This window comes from Sminthopsis crassicaudata, chromosome 4 (assembly GCF_048593235.1).
Source record: "Sminthopsis crassicaudata isolate SCR6 chromosome 4, ASM4859323v1, whole genome shotgun sequence".
Taxonomy (NCBI): domain Eukaryota; kingdom Metazoa; phylum Chordata; class Mammalia; order Dasyuromorphia; family Dasyuridae; genus Sminthopsis; species Sminthopsis crassicaudata.
In genome coordinates, this window is record NC_133620.1 from 399,456,370 (window position 1) to 399,471,402 (window position 15,033).

The 15,033-nt window shown below is 34.9% G+C and overlaps 1 protein-coding gene and 1 pseudogene across 1 annotated transcript in view; one reads left to right on the plus strand and one right to left on the minus strand.

The window, feature by feature from the left end:
- Positions 1-15,033, minus strand: part of SMYD3 (SET and MYND domain containing 3) — a 954,064-nt gene that overhangs the window by 924,077 nt on the left and 14,954 nt on the right. The window lies entirely within an intron of this gene.
- Positions 684-1,667, plus strand: LOC141538751 (transient receptor potential cation channel subfamily M member 7 pseudogene; annotated as a pseudogene).

Below are 15,033 nucleotides of genomic sequence, written 5' to 3' on the forward strand. Positions count from 1 at the left end.
ATAGGAGATAGGCAATGGATATGTCCAGTGTTAGGCTTGACTACAACCATTATATGACATTTTAAGGAGAGACAGTGCTTTAAACTTACCACGCTACCTTACAAAAGAAGCGCAAGAGGCTTTGAGAGAAGTAGAACTGGCTTTATCCAATGAGGTTGAAAGAGTTACTCAAAAACCCTTGGAAATATCAGTCTTTGCTACAAAAGAGGCACCCACAGCAGGCCTTCATCAAGGAGACAGTGTGATTGAGTGGGTGAACCTCCCAGCACAACCAGAACAGAGCCTCACTCCTTACCCAGTGCTTGTGGCTAGAATTTTATTAAAGGCCATTAAGCGAGAAGTACAATTATCTGGGATAAGACCTGACAAGATAGATATACACCTTTTATACTAATGCACAAGTTGATGTATGCTGTGAAACCATCCCAGAGTGACAAATGGTGTTGGCCATAGCTCCAAATTTTACACATGTTGATAGATTTATGTATACCTGTTTCAAGTGACACCCTTCAGAAACCCGCTAATCTGGTTTGATTCCTCATTCTTTTGGTGTTTTCATCTCCTTTCCTGAGATGTCAGGGTGATGCGTGATCACCTCCTATTTTGGTGTTTCTGCCTTTTTTTGAGGAGTCAGGGAAGGCGTGATCACCTCCTTTTTGGGGTTCTCACCTCCTTGAGAAGTCATGGAGTTCTTACGTTCTAAAACACCTTATGTTTCAAAACAAAAGAAGCAGGATTATAGACCAAAGATCGATACTGCTGTGGAAGAAGAAAAGAAGCAAAGATGAAATTGTTGATATTAAATGATCCTGAAACTAGGCAGTTTCCTTATCCACTCAATGAGCTCTTAATTTGGGCTTGTCTTATGAAGAGGCAAGTTAAGGCCCTTTTTTTCTGACAACATGGTGAGCTAAAGCATTAGTAGCCTGTAAGATGTATCGTTCCATTGCATATGAAGCTAAACAAAGTGACTTGATTGATGATTGAAGCAGTACTCAAATGATTTTGGTCAGCTAGCAGTAGAGCTTCTAGAACAATCCTTCAGACAAATGAAACAATAGCCATGAAATTACTCACATATGAACTAAAAAACTGGAGTAATTCAACCTGCCTTAAGTTAGCAATATCTTCAAGACTTAGGCCATTTGTTGCTCATACTTATACCCAAATGTTATTATCTGATGGAAAGGCTGAACATGAGAAAAAAACTCATGGTACAAAGTAATTTTAAGCATTTTAGTTCCACCTGGAATTAATATTGGAATATAAAACCAAGGCAGAAATGTCCTACGTTCCTCAATCTCAAGATGCTCATCAAATGTCCATGGAAACAAATTCCAAAATATTAGAGAAGAAATGCCTTTGAAAAATCTCCAAAGAAAACAAAGTTTTAGAAAATAATGAAGGAAAGACTGAACTTGACATACAAGTAAAACATAAAAAGCTGCCACTCAGAAACTTTATGCTTTTTACTATGCACCAATTGTGAAATTTTGGTTTAACATATTGGCATACTTAGGGTTTCTGATGCTTTATACATTTGCGGTTCTTATAAAAATGGAAGTTATCTTCAATTCAAGAATGCATTGTTATTGCTTACATTTTCACCTATGTGATTGAAAAAAATCCATGAAATTTTTATGTCTGTGCCCGAGTCTTGTGTCTGAGAATCCCTTAAATATGTCAGAACGATTACATCACTACAGCACACTGAGCATGCACCAACTGTTGTCATTACATCACCATATTACATTAAGTATGTGCTTAACTAGAGAATCAATCACACTGTAGGTACTTAACTATAAGGACTCTGCTGTCCTTGATTCAAGTACACTTTTCAGAGTTCTGGCCCTCTATACTTTTTATTGTAATATATGTGTGTAAAAAGGCATATATATGTTTGTATATGTGTATGTATGTACATATATATGGAAATGTCTGTCTTATTTTGCTGTCTGTTAAGTTTGTATTAAATATTTTAATTTTTTAAAAAAAGCCAAAGGAGGAAAAAGTCATAAAAAACAATATAAATACCACAATATTAGAGATAAACAAATGTCCTCATTTTTCAAGAGAGAAGATAGATTTTATGGTCAATAAGACTACCTTCAATTATAGGCAAAACTATATAGTATTAAAGAAATAGTTTTGAGCACTAGGAATGCAACATGTGGTGAGATATAAAAGCTAACATGGATTTGTCAAGAACAAGTCATGTTTGATTAATTTAATTTCCTATTTAACAGGTCCAGTGAAAGGAAAGATAAGAGAAATACTGTAGATACAATGTACCTGGATTCCAGAAAAAAGCTTTAACTACACAGGTATTTTACAAAATTTGTCAGTTATCTGTGAACAAGAAGAGAACCTGTGAATCAGATGATATGTATAGCAGAGATTCAAAAATGGTTCAATGATAAGACCCAGAAGAGTTGTGATTAATTACCATTGTCTAGCAGGAGAGACTTCTGCCTCTAAGGAAGCTCTTCTTGTTCCCATTATGTTCAACATTTTTGCCATGACTTGGATGACATCATAAATAGTATGTTTATGAAATTTGCAAATGGCACAAAACCAGATTATAGTCAAATTAGCTTCTCAAAGTTTGGTCTGGAGACTCCTGAAAGATCTCCAAGACCCTTTTAGAGGATCCTAGAAGTTAAAACTATCTTTATAATAATGCTAAGATATTTTAACTTATAATATAGCAAATATCAATAGATATAACCCACATAAACAAAATCTCCTTAATAATTCTTTAAAGTTTGAGAAGTGCTGCATTAAATGCCAGAATCAGGATCTCAAAAGCTTGACATGAGGTAGACCAGATCTGAAAAGATGAGATTTTAAAGGGATAAATATTAAGTGTTCCCATTATTTTTTAATGACAAGTACAGAATGGGAGCTAAACACATATATATATGGAAAAGAAAAAAACTGAAGATTTTACTGAACTTACAAGTCAATGAGTCTACATTGTGACATTGTAGCCAGGAAAGCTAAGACTTCAGGTTGAATTTTTAGAAACATAGTTCCAGTTACTGTTACTTTCTAGTTAAAATTAATATATATTTTTTTTAAAACTAGTAAATAATCAGAGTATGTGGCTTCCAATATCTTTTTTTTTTTTTTTTTTTTTTTTAATTTTCAGGTACCAGTTGAGCTAGGTTTCTGAATTTCCTTAGGGCTCTGGAAACTCTGTGTGAAACCTGTTAATTAAGTCATTCCCCAAGAGTCATTCACTACTAGAAATGAACAGTTTTCAAAAGTGGAATTGCAAACTATAAATGACAAAAACATGCACCAAATAACAGTAATATAAATGTAAACAAAACAACTGGAAGATCTCACCCCACACTGTCCTTGCTATTAATGTGGGAATGCATGTGGTTGCATCATTAATGGAATTGCGATGTGGTCCAACCAATCTGGATTTCACATTAACCTTACTTCCACTCAGCAAAAGTGACCAAATTGCCTCTACCTTTCGAACCAGGGATCATACTACTTTTTGATAATATAACCTAAGGATGTCAAAGACAAACAATGAAAAATTGGAAAAAAGCCCAGTATATCCCAAAATATTCATAGTAGTCCTCTTTGAGGTAGAAAAGAACTGGAACCAAAATGAGAGATTATCAGTTGGAGAACACTGGAAAAACCATGGGGGTATGTAATTGCAGTTGTGTGAAGTAAGAAATGAAAAATATGAGGAATTTAAAGAAATGCAGGGAAAATTGTAGGAAGAGTGAAATAAGCAGAAGAGAATAATTTACATAATGACTAGAACAATATAATCGAAGAGATCACTAAAAGAGGAAGCTAAACTCTTGAGTCTAACTGAAAAATCAACAGAAGTCTCAGGGAACAAATAATGAAGCTTATTATTATTATTATTATTTGTTTAAGCTTATTCATTATTCATAGGATAATAATATCCTTCAGCAAAGGGATAGAGGATTACTAAGACAAAATTAGTTTATACTTTTGTTGGATACAACCTCTGTCAGAAGATCTGCCTGATCTGTTTGAGAACAGGGTAATCTATGTTGTTGGTTTAAGGGCAGATTGGCAATTCATTGCCCACAGCTATCCAGTGATGAAAGCTGAAAACAAAGTTAATGTTTCAAAAGAAATGTTAGCCACATCTTCCACCAGAGGGAGCCCTTATCTAACTAAAAATTTTTACGCAGTCCTGATAACCAGGAATTTCAAGCAATGGGAGAAAGGAAATTTGATTATTTAAAGCATAAGATCATATCTCATTTTAAATCCTAAAAACATACTGTTTGTTTCTTTTCACATAGTCATTGCCTTGAATGTGACACAATGAATATAGCTTAAAGTTGTCCCTTAAAGAAAACCATAAAGCTGATCCACTATGAAGCCTAAAATCAAAGATCAGTACATTTGAATATGGCCACACTGAGAGGGAACCACGGGATCTCACCTGATCAATAATCCCCTCTATTGCAGAGAATCAAATTATTAGAATGGGCCTTATTGGCCATTAAGTCTATCCCATTTGTAAATTAGAATCTCTTTCATAATTCCAAAATTTGAGCAACAGCTACCCTTAAATTGGCAGGAGTCAGTGTCTCAGAAAACAGAAGCTGCATTTGGCATCGGAAATAATTGGGCTTAAGAACTATGTCACTGGGTGTCTCTAGTCAAATCAACTGAGCTTTTCAATTGTTTCCTTCATCCCATATATAGCTTACTTTGTGTATGCATATATATATATATATATATATATGTATATTACTTACACATAAATATTAAGTATATATTGGATTATATATGCATATATGTAGATTATATAGTACATGTTTATATACACATACACATTCTATCAATATTTGCATGAGTAGAATATAAGCTCCCTGCAGGCAAGGGCTATCTTTTTCCTCCTTTTCTATCTCCAACATTTAGCATAGTTCCTAGTACAAAGTAGGTCCTTAATAAATGCTTGTGCATTGATGATTTCCTCATCTGTAAAGGAATAGAGATTAATCAAATGATTTCACTGGCATAGGGAACTCCCTCTACCAAAATAGATCAGTACTTTCTCTGAAACTTAAAGTCTTAGGTTGTTGCCTAGAACATTATGAGGTTCCAAAACTTGCCCAAGGTCACATAGTCATTAGGTATCAGAGGTAGGACTAGAACTGAGTTTTTACTGGCTTTGGTTCCATCTCCTGTCACAATGCTTCTCATCTGTAAAATGGAAATAATAGCACCCACGTCATAGGGTTGTTGTAAGGATTATCTAAGATACTCAGCTATTATTGTTGTTATTATCATAAGATTATAAGTCTAGAATTGGAAGAAACCTAAGAGGTCATCTGGTCTATCCCCTCATTTTACAGAGGAGAAAAGTGAGATACAGGGAAATTTAATTGCTTGAAAAGTCACAAAGGTCATAGATGATATCCAGCAAACATTTAACAGAAGATTTGAACCCAGGCCCTCTAACTCCAGAACTTCTTTCTCACTTCACCATGATGCTTTCTATCATCTAGAATTGGCCTGAGTATAATAAAAGCTAGAATGTCTAAGAGGGGGAAAGGCAAAAAAAAAAAACTTCATGAGTTCCCCAATGATTTCAATTAGTACACACTTAAGATGCATTGAATTAATGTAATGAAACCCTGCAATTTGTTTTGGAAACCTTTAAGTATAAGGGCATTTGGCTACACATTAAAATATACACAATTATCTTTTCTAGCTTTTTAATTAAGCAAACTGTTCCAGTTACACCCCAGACAGATAGGTGATTGGATTCTTTCCACCTGGGAAAAGATAGGTGAGCTTGTAATTATCTCAACCATCAAGATTAAAGAGTTTACAGTAGGTATCCTAATACTCTTTACTTTGGGGTAATAACATGAAGGAATCCAGAATGAAATGTTAATAGCATTCAAAACAACCCAGTTAGCTCCCATACAGTTCCCAATCTTCATTACAGGCACAATATGAAAGTCAAAGTATTAACTAACAAGACCTTCTGTACAAGTATCGCTTTTTCTACAAAAACCCCATCACTAAACACTTATACATAAATTTAATCTTTATCAAATATCTTTCTTTTTAGGTTCACATTATTATTATTTCATAAATGTTTTATCTTAATTATGCTAGATCTCTATGTATTAGTAGTTGCCTTTATCATAATAGGAATAATGCTTAAAAAAAAAAAAAAAAAAAAAAACACATTTCATCCGAGAAGAAAAACACCCTGGTGTGGAAATTCCCTCCATCAATATAGCTTAGCAATTAATCTGTAACTTAGTCTGTAGACTTAGCTGTCTGGGGCATTAAGAAGTTAATTTTCTTATTCAGGATCACCACCTAGTATTGAGTATTTGAGGTGAAATACAAATCTTCCTGACCCCAAGGAGACTAACAAGACTGGAAAGAAACCTTCCTTCTCCCCTGCCTTTCTGTTGTCCAGATATCACCTATTTAACGGGATTGAAAGCAGTTCTTATCCCCAACTTTCTTGCCAATAGCTCTCCTGTTTTACCTTTCTACCTGATCACCCCATTCTATTCCATTTCCCTAAACTATGGGAGGAAACCCAGAGTCCAGCTCCATTCCAACTTCTACCCCCTTTCATCTGTCCTAGGTTAGGCCCCTCTAGACTCCACGTGATTCACACCACTTGGAGGACCAGGGAATCATCAAACACACTTTCTGGCAAGATAGAGGACTTTTTTTTTAATCCCCTGAGGCAAACTGAGGTTAAATCACTTGCCTGGAGTCACACAGTAAGTGTTAAGTGTCTAAAGGCAGATTAGAACTGGTCCTCCTGACTCCAAGACTAGTGCTCTATCCACTGTGCCATCTAGCTGCCCCTTAACATATACTTTTTTTTTTTTTTGGGGGGGGGCTAAGGCAACTGGAGTTAAATGACTTGCCCAGAGTCACACAGCTAGGAAGTATTAAGTATCTGAGGCTGGATTTGAACTCAAGTCCTCTAGCTGCCCCAACATTACTCTTTACAAAAGGATTTAACATTTGCCCACTACTCTCTCAGCCCATCAGGTCTTATCATGTGTACCTCCAAACTTCTCTGAACCTTCAAGGTAATTGTGTTAAGAATATAACAGTAATATTTTAAGAGCAAAAATAAGAAACAAATTATATGTACCATCCTAGTGGAATGGTGAATAAATGAATGTGTGAAAACATAGGGCACTGAAAAATATATATAATGAAAAATATTCTGACATAATGTATACAGAGGCAGTCAGCTAGTTCTGGAATCAGAAAAATTGAAGTTCAATCTTTCTCTGATGTATATTAGCTGTTTTTCTCTAGATTCTCCAAGTTCCAACCAACTTTCTGACATCTCTCCACTCAAACAGCCATTACCTTAATACAGGCCCTCATTGCCTTTTGCCTGGACTATTGCAATAATTTTGTGGTTAATCTCCCTCTCTTTCCATTCCATTCATCCTCCACTCAGCTGCCAATGTGATGTTCCAAAATGCCAGGTCTGACTCATTTTTCCGATGTGACCCCCTATACTTAATGAACTTCAGTCTCTGGGTCAAATATAAATACCCCTCTTATATATTTAAAGCCCTTCATAATCTTCTCCCTTTCTAATGTTTCCAGTCTTACACTTTGCTCTCTTCAATGCACTCCACGATTTAGCTCACTCACCTATATCTGCCCCTCACATATGGCACCCTATCTCTCTAGTTCATGTCTTTTCAATGGCTATCTTCCTATATTCACTTCTCTGCTTTCCCAGCTCCAATATTACTTTTCCCCCCAGATCTACCTAGTGCCACGCTAGTGCCAATGCCTCATCTCAGAAATATCTGCCCTGTAAATACTTCATATGGATATAGTTATTTACATGTTCTTTCCCCCATTAGAATTCAAGTTTCTCAAAAAAAAAAAAAAAAAAAAAAGAATTCAAGTTTCGAGGGCAGGTACCTATTTTTTTGCTTCTCTTTCTATCCCCAATAATTAAGAAATATTTCTTCAATATTGCCTCTGATAAATCATGGCAGATGCCTATCTGTACTGATAAAGAGAATTGCTTCACACAGATTTCTCTATAATAATGAAATCACAGTTTTAATTTTTTTTAATTTAACTTTTTAATTCAATTTAATTTTTAAATTTTAATTTTAATGGAAAATCATAGTACTATAAGAAAAGCAAATGAGGAGAATTCAAGGAAATATGGAGGGAATTATATGAAATGAAACAGTGTAAAGAAAGCAAATTAAGAAAAAAACAAAATACTGACAACTACATAAATGAAAATTGTTTTCAATTACAACAAAACACATCAAAAACAATGGCGATCCATCTAACTTATTTAAAATTAAAACATCACTCTTCCTTTTTTTTTTAATTAAAAAGGAAACCATTGCAATTTAAGATCTCATATAGTTTCATTTTTATACTGTTTTACGGAATTGTTCAGAAGAGATTGTAGATTGTGGAAAGTGTAAATGTGAACTGCATGAGGTTTGTTGCTTTAATAGTTCATTAAGACTTTTGGGACACCCTGGATAGAGGTGTAATAAAGACATTCCAATTTTTTTTTTACCAGTACAGTTGTGGCTGTTTAATTGTTTCAGTCACGTCCGATTCTTTGTGACCCTATTAGAGGTTTTCTTGCTTGGCAAAAAATACTGAAGTGATTTCCTATTTCCTTCCTTTTACAAATGAGGAAACTGAGGTAAACTGGGTTAAGTGCCTTGCCCTAATAAATGTCTAGTAAGTGTCTGAGACTGAATTTGAACTTGGGTTTTCCTGACGCCAGACCCAGTGCTCTATCTACTGTATCACCTAGCTGCCCTCTAGTACACTTATTTTCTGGCATTGCTTCCTTTCCCCAGGTTGGCTTCTGAGATATGCAGCACTTGAACTGATGCAAGACAGCTGGTACAAACTATTTTAAAAGATAGGGAGAAATGAGGATTTAGACTATATAGCTATTCCTATCTCCTTGTTACTGAGATCAAAACTTTGCCAGCTTAAGACTACAGGTACCAATTCTTCCCAATGAAGATACAGCATCAGTATTACATCTAACTGATGCTACTGCTTTTACTATATAGTTTCTAATCTATTTAAACGGTCCATTTAAAATCATAACATATCAATTCTTCCCAATGAAGATGTATAGGCTACATAACTTGACTTCTGTTTTTACTATGTATTTTTAATTTAATTAAATGGTACATTTAAAATCATAACATATCAAGCCTCTCCAATAAAAAGGTAAAGTCTATATTACATTCAACTGATGGGTCTTCTTTACTATGTATTTCTAATCTGATTAAATGGTACATTTAAAGTCATAATAGATCAACTTCCCAATAAAGATGTACATCCAAATGATTCTACTTTTACTATGTATTTTTAAATTTAATTCGTTGCTGGATTTAAATCACGTCAGTGAAATTGGATAAATGACACAATTCAAGGAAATGGATAAAAAAAGAGCATAGTCTAAGTAAGTGGGGACATGGGCCAAAGATGGAATAAATCTTACTCCTTCAAAAAGTGAGAACTGGGAAAGGCAACAGCCACAATGGAGTTAGTTCTAAGGAAAAAGATTGGGTAATTAATTATCAATGGGGGAAGATAGACATCTAGGTGTTATGCTAATAAGGTGACTTGCTGTCTGGTGACCCAGATGAGGAAAGAGGACAAGCAGAAATTTCAATCAGTAGATCACAGCAACCATAACGAAAATTAATAAATCCCAACAAATAAGCAAGAGGATGTCTACAAAATCTTTAAAGTGTATGAGAGAAGGGGAATAGTACTTTGAGAGAGTAAAAAAACAGATCTATTTTATAGTAGAGAAAAGAAAGGAAATAGAGGTTAAAATATCTGTGCTTTTGCCACTGACCAAATATTTCTATCTGTAAGATCAAGGTAGGTCAAGTGACAGCCACATGATCAAAGTACTAACTGCTAATTGTCGCAAGGTACTTGCCTCGAATCCTCTGCCTATTATTTCAACATCCTCAGTTCCTTTGCTCAGTCCCCATATGGTATGATCAAGGGCCTTTATCATCCTACTCACACTACTCTGGACATTCTACAGTTTGCCAGTGTTTTTCTTAAAATTTGTCATTCAGAACTGAATGTAAAATTCTGAATGAGCTCTGACTAGAGCACACTACAGCTGAATTATTACCTACTATATTCAATAAACCATTCCTCTTCCAATACAACCTAAGATTTCTTTAGAAGTTGGGGATTGTTCAGCTACACCCAGGAAAAGAACTCTAGGAGGTGACTATGAAGCACTACATAGAATTCCCAATCCCTCTATTTTTGTCTGCCTGCATTTTTTATTTCCTTCATAGTACATTAAATGTACACTATTTCAAAGTCCAATTCTTTTTGTGCAGCAAAATAACTGTTTGGACATGTATACACATATTGTATTTAACTTATACTTTAACATATTTAACATGTATTGCTCAACCTGCCATCTGGGGGAGGGGGTGGAGGGAAGGAAGGGAAAAGTTGGAACAAAAGGTTTTGCAATTGCCAATGCTGAAAAATTACTTATGCATATATCTGGAAAATATATAGCTATAATAAAAAAATAAAAAGGATTTGAGGGTTCTTTGGTGAGGAGATTGGGGGGGGGGGATTTTTGGAGGGGGAAGTTGCCATGTTTCACCCTTATTTGTATTGTCCATTAAAATCCCCAGCTCTTCTGCTTACATATTTAATGCTTGTGCTATATCTATGACACATCCACAGATGCTTTAAACATGATCATTGATCAAGAAAACTGCTCAGAAACAACTGAGCTATAATAGATTGAAGCTTTCCCAGATACTACTTCTCATGTCCTTGCCTCGGGTCATTGAAAAATCCTCTGAGTGGGAACTAATAGACATTTAATAAATGTTTATTGACTTCTAATCATCCTCCTTTCCCTTTTTGTAACTATTATTTTTCCCAAAAAAAGCATTTTGAAAACTTGACTATGGTATACTCATCAAATTGTGATGGATTCTATCAGAAATAAAGCTTAAAATACCATCAGGCTCATATATTCCAAAATATTCATAGCAGCACTTTTTGTGGCAGCTAATAGTTAAAAATAAAGTAGATGTCCATTAGTTGAGGAATGGCTAAACAAATTATGCTATATTAATATAATGAAATATTACTGTGTTATAAGAAATTATGTATGAGATGAATACAAAGAAGCATACAAAGATCTACATGAATTGTGTGCAGGGTAAAATAAGCAGAGCCAAGAAAGTAATATACATAGTAAACACAACATTAATCCTTGAAAAACCTTGCATTCCAACTTTCCCTCCCCTTTCCTCACCCCCTTCCCTAGATAGCAAGTAATCCAATATATGTTAAATATGGTAGAAATATATGCTAAATCGAATATATGCATACATATTTATGCAATTATCTCGCTTCATAAGAAAAATCAAATCAAACAGAAAAAAATGAGAAAAAATAAAATTCAAGGAAATAACAACTAAAAGAGTGAAAATGCTATGTTGTGAACCACACTCAGTTTCCAGAGTCCTCTCTCTAATTGTAGATGGCTTTCTTCATCATGAGATCATTGAAACTGGTCTGAATCATCTCACTGTTGAAGAGAGTCACATCCATCAAAATTGATCATCATAACCTTGTTGTTGCTGTGTACAATGATCTCCTGATTCTGCTCATTTCACTTAGCATCAGTTATATAAGTCTCTCCAGACCTCTCTAAAATCATCCTCCTAAGCATTTCTTATGGAACAATAATATTTCATGACATTCATATACCACAATTTATTCAGCCATTCTCCAACTGATGGACATTCACTAAGTTTCCAGTTTCTTGACACTACGAAAAATGGCTGCCACAAACATTTTTTGTACATGTGGGTCCCCATTCCCTCCTTTAAGATTTTTGGGATATAAGCCCAATAGAAACACTGCTGGATCAAAGGATATGCACAGTTTGATGCCCTTTGGGCATAATTCCATATTGCTCTCCAAAATAGTTGGATCCTTTCACAGTTCCACCAATGTATTAGTGTCCCAGTTTTCCCACTTCCCCTTCAATATTCATCATTATCTTTTGTTGTCACCTTAGTCAATTTGAGAAGTATGTGACACGTTATCTTTGGAGAAAGAAAAAGATATTCAGTTTCTGCTTTCATGAAACTAAATCTAATAGACGAGAGGAAAGCATCAGGTGCAAGAGAAATAACACAGAAATATTTGATATTAATGTATTAAATTCTATTCTACATTTGAATTATCATATAAAAGGTATACATTGTTAAGCAAGGTCATCAGGATAAAGTAGCATTTTGTAGTAGCATAAGACATAGAGGGAGAATCATGGAAGTTTTATGAAGGAAGTAGGACCTGAAGCAGATCTTAAGGTAGGCCCTGAAGGGTTTCAATGATTAATTGCACATAGTACTATATTCTACACTGTACAAAAATTTTGGATTGGATTTTAATTCCCCAAAATACCCCAGTGCTTTTCTAGCAAATGAAAAGATATACATAAAGCACAATGCAAACCTTGAAGTGCAGTATAAGTATTAGTTTTTGTTATTATTAACAACAGAGATCACCTTCAAGTCAATTCTTATGCATTTTGTGTCCCCAATTCTATTTTAGGCAAAGTTCAGAGGATTTTGGAGGGTAGGAGTAGGGGGGATACTTCTCTACCTGTGTATAACCACCAGTACTGTATCTATAGATACATAGAATGTAAAGCAAGTATTATGAAAAATCTAATCATGTCCAAATGACAACCAAACTGCACATAAATTTAATCCAGCAATACCAATAATAGGTCTACATCCCAAAGAGATCATAAAAAAGTAAAGGACATACATATGCAAAAATATTTATAGCAGCCCTTTCCATGGTGGCAATCGGGAGAGATGCCCATCAATTAGGAAATGGCTGAATATGCTGTGGCATATAAATATAATGGAATATTATTGTGTTATATATAAAATCATGAATAAGCAGATTTCAGAAAAACCTGGAAAGACTCGTAGGAATTGATGCAAAGTAAAATGAATAAAACCAAAAAAATATTATATACAGCATCAGCAATACTGTGTAATGATCAACTATGAATGACTCCACTTTTCTCAGCAGCACAATGTTCCAAGACAGATTAAAAGAACTCATGAAGGAAAATGTTATCCATAACCAGATAAAAAACTGATAGACTCTGGATACAAATTGGAGCATATTTTTTCATTTATCTTAATCTTTCTCATGGTTTTTTTTTTCCTTTTGATCTGTTTCTTAATTTCATAATTGTGACTAATGTGGAAATATATTTTACATGATAGCATATGCATAAACTATGACAAACTGCCTATTACCTTTGGAAGAGTAGAAGGAGAGAAGGAGAAATTTGGAATTCAAAATCTTGTTAAAAAATGCCAAAAATTTTCTTGACATGTAATTGGGGGAAAATACTATTTAATAAAATGAAAAAGAAGAAAAACGGAAAATCTAATAATTCTGAAGCCTTTGAATATCCATAACCTGTAACTATTTATTTCTGCAGATTATCTTTCCACAGAAGAAATGAGCTATAAAAGATTGTTCAGTGGACCTTATTTGGCCACACCCTATGTCTGGTCACACACTGGTAAACAAAGCTAATGGAAGAACCAGGTTTAGCTAATCCACTACAATCTTTGCAAGTTTCAACTGGACCATCCATCTTGTTCAATAATCCTTTTAATCATCTCTTATCAAATCACTAACAGAATCAGTATAATGATTATTCTAAGCCTTCTCCCATTATCCTCATCATAAAATCTCATCTCATACCATTTCCTTACTTCTAAAGGTCTCTTTCTATATATACTTTTCCTTTCCTCTGATTTCAGAAGAATCTAACTCTCTACCTACACTCTCAATCCCTCTCCCTGATGCTTTCTCTCTATTGTCTTGTCCTCTGGCCTCTGTTAAGCCTTGAAACATGACTTAAAGATAACCAAATTGCCAAAAGAATAGCATGACTAATAAATGCCCTATGGTCTAGATCCTTTAATGCAGATAAAAGTCAGAGGTTTTGTTTTGAAAAATCATCATTCTCCACCTCAGCTGACTTCCATAGGTCTTCTTCCTCCTATTATCTTATGCCTAAACAACAACATTCTCCAAGGCTCAGTCCTTAGGTTTCATATATAGGATCTTCTGACTCCTCGTCTCTCTCCACTGAGTTTTGTTTTCCAAATTATTAATTTGATGATGTGTCGCCCTTCACTGACTCTTTAGCTCAAATTCCTTAGCTTGACATACACATTGCACAACAATCTAACCCCTCCCTAAATATTTCTCTCTACTTAATCCTTCCTTCTAGACAACTAGTTTTGTCAACTCCCTTTTACAAGTTCCTGACTCTAACTTTTCATCCTGTTACCACTCCCTTCCCCTCTCTGCACTTGTCAAACTCATTCCTCTCTTTCAAGGAAGAGTTCAAAACCAGCCTATCTATACAGTGACTGCTTTCTAACTGCTCCAACTAAAAGTGACCTCAATTGAACTCATAAGACATTTATTTACTTTCTAATACAATTTAAGTAAATTCCCCTCTACCAAGGTAGATCTGAAAGTGGTTTGGGACACTAAGAGATTAAATGTCCCATTCCCAAAAGAAGTCCTCCATGACCAGGAAATAGGGTGGATATTTTAACAGACAAACAGGGAACTTACTTTGTTAAGGGCTACACTAGTAACCTCTTCTAGCTGAAATGGGGCAGATATTAGGAAAAGATTCTCCCCCATTCCCAGCTCCACCCCCATCACCACCCCAAGGGGGCACTATAGAGAGCATACTCAAGTTGATCAAGGGACAAGGCTTACTTATAACTTGCTAGACTGTTGGGTACATTAGAACGCACGTCCCCTTGGTTCTTAAAGGAAGAAGATATAGGGGCAGATAATTGGAAACTAGTAGGAGATCAATTATGTGAATACTACAATGATAAAGGTCCTGATTCAATTTCCAAGGAAACATCCTATGTA